Genomic DNA, 3,012 nt, shown 5'->3' with positions numbered 1-3,012 from the left:
ACCAGTGTTGGTTTCTTAGTTGTAACAAATATAATAAAATACTGTAAATGGGACATCTTTGCAACTTTTCTAGTACCTTAAAAACCATTCCAAAATAATGTTATTAAATAATAACTACATTAGCAAAAATCATATTAAATTTACCTTACATATTCTCTATTCTGTGATATTTTAACCAGCTGTTTGCCTTCTGTAATCTGAGAAGGACAGGACCTCTGCACAAATAAGATCCCTCCTTTCTGAGCACGTGTTCCATCTCCAGTTACTTTCCACTGTCTGGTCAGTCACCTTGCCTGCAACCTGGATCAGAGAAAGAACCTTCTGACCTCAGGTCAAGGACCACATATCTATCCCTGACTTGACCAAGATAGGTACATAATCCAATCTCAGTGTCATCTGCAAATAATGTAACACTTGTCACTGTCTAATTTGTGGAGAAAGAAAGAAATAAATAAACAAAAGAAATAAATAAGAGAAAGAAAGAAAGAAAGAAAGAAAGAAAGAAAGAAAGAAAGAAAGAAAGAAAGAGGAAAGAGAAAGAAAGAAAGAAAAAGAGAGGAAGAAAGAAAGAAAACAAAAAAGAATCCACACACACCAAACAATAAAACATAACTGTATAATTGATAAGAAAATGTGTCAGCTCCTCATTGCACACTGTTATAGAGTTCTCTATACCTCATGGACTAACTTGTTTAAAAGACCCAAATAAGTTTTTATGCAGCGTTTAAATGTTCTTGAGTCTTGCCTAGAAGCCACACCCTATGCTTGAATATTTCTGGTAGTGCGTCTGAAGAATAAACACAAAATCCAGTAGCTAGCCAACTTATTTATGAGGGATAGACACAGTTAATATGAATATGTGAAGATGAAATGCATGCTCTTTTAGGAAGGGTTAATTTAATAAATACCAGGCAGCATAATCCATGCTTATACTCAATTATCAAGTACTGTAATTCCTTATCAAATATCTAATTTTAATGTTTAGAATTCAGTTAGATTCAAATGACCAAAATATTTATATATGCGTGTACTTGGTACCACAACAGAACTTTAGAGACAGGGCTATGCTTTTAAGGTAAGGAGTAAAAGATGAATTTGCATAAAGGACAGCTGTGATGGACCTGATACAATAAATTTCTTATTATCTGGCTTGGTTGGAAAATGAGGTTAATCACATATCCTAGCTTATAGGGAGTTACCATAGAGACCATGCACATTTTATCCATTTCCAAGAAAAAAAGAAAGATAATATACATTCAACACTGAAACTACACAGACTGTAATTTAATTTCCCTCTGATGAGTCAGATGCACTTGATGACCTCGCAGTGTCTCAGAGTAATCATTGTGAACATCATCAATTACCTATGTACCATACTTATACAGAAGTACTAGTTGATGGAGTGCTGCCATTAACAGAACCCTGAATAATATGAATATTTTCTGGACTTAAAAGTACATATAGGTTCAAATTGCTGCAAGTTCAATAAAATAACCTATTGCATTTACAGATAAAGAGATCTGATCAACATAATGGCAGTCTTCATGGAGTTATAGAGAGACCAGGAAGATACATTTAGTTGTAAACTAGATAGAAAATTTTATTTTGCTTGTATATAAGTAGAAACATTGCAAAATCCTAATCAAAAGAAATCAAAATCATTTTTAAGGAACTATTCTTATTCTCTGGTTAGAAAGGATATCTAAAAAAAAATAGTACAACCTTTCCCCTCCCTTAAATTTCACCAGCTTTTTACAAACATATTCAAGTTCCCCTACTCATCCCCAATAGTTCTCTATTCTAAAATTTGATAGTATTGTTATATTGTCAATAGAAGCATCTCCCAAACTGTCTTCTTTAAAGTTCCATCTTCTGACCTTTCCCCATGGAGTCTTAAGCATATCAAGACATTAAAGGCTCTGAGAACTCTTCTGATTTAAAAAACTAAACACAAATCTCTCCCTCAGGTGTATTTGATCATTTCGGTTTTTAGAATATATATAAACACTAGAGGCCCGTTGCACAAAAATTTGTGCACTCCGGGGGGGTCCCTCAGCCCAGCCTATGCCCTCTCATAGTCTGGGACCCCTCGGGGGATAACCACCTGCTGGCTTATCCACGGGAGGCATGGATGGCGGCGGCTCACTCTGCCCCGGGTCGCACATGGGAGGCCCAGATGGCCGCGGGGTGGGCCGCGGCTCGCACTGTCCCGCCCCGCCTGCAGTATGCAAATTTAACGGCCATCTTTGTTGGGTTAATTTGCATATTCTTCTGATTGGCTGATGGGCATAGTGAAGGTATGGTTAATTAGCATCTTTGTCTTTTATTAGTGTAGATTTTACTAGCACTCTTGGGTAAAGAATATAAGAAATGGTAGCCTTAAAGAATTCTTTTCATTTTGAAAATGAGTGATAAGGCTGTCATAATTTTCACCTAAAAAAATGCAGGAGAGGTTGTTAAATTGTACACTATCACAATATTACTAAAATTTTCTCATTAGTATCTAATCCTAGTAAAGTGGGTTCTGTGATGACTCACCAACCTACAGAGAACACAGAAATCCATCCCCTCCATTCAGTACAACCCAACTTTGAAAGACTCTACTATTTACATTCCTGATAGAATATTAACGTTTCCAAAACTCAAACTTTTAAATCACACGATTTTCCCCACTGTTAACAGGACGTGAGTCAGTTGTTCATGCACACATGCAGATACACACCTTGGCCTATTCAACACTAAGTAACTGATCATAGAAGAATTCAGAAAAATACAATACTTTTAGATTTATAAAGTATTTTTGGACAAATGTATTCAGTCTGACTGTCTATATCACTCATAGTAATTACTATTTAATCTTCAAGTTATCAATGCAGTTTATGTGGTTACAAAATAACCATCACAATGGGAAAATGTCTGCATGCAGCACCATTCCCAGATAAATCTTTAACCAGTAAGAAGTTACTTTCATATCATATCCTAAGGTTTATGTATATGTGTGGAAGGAGAACT

At 35.7% G+C, this 3,012-nt stretch overlaps 1 protein-coding gene across 9 annotated transcripts in view; it reads right to left on the bottom strand.

Moving 5' to 3' along the window:
- SGCE (sarcoglycan, epsilon) overlaps positions 1 to 3,012 on the bottom strand; it is a 78,960-nt gene that overhangs the window by 21,206 nt on the left and 54,742 nt on the right. The window lies entirely within an intron of this gene.

Source organism: Myotis brandtii, unplaced genomic scaffold (assembly GCF_000412655.1).
Source record: "Myotis brandtii unplaced genomic scaffold, ASM41265v1 scaffold48, whole genome shotgun sequence".
In the NCBI taxonomy this organism is placed as follows: Eukaryota; Metazoa; Chordata; class Mammalia; order Chiroptera; family Vespertilionidae; genus Myotis; species Myotis brandtii.
The sequence above is the reverse complement of the archived record's forward strand: the minus strand, read 5'-3'. Positions and strand labels throughout refer to the sequence as shown.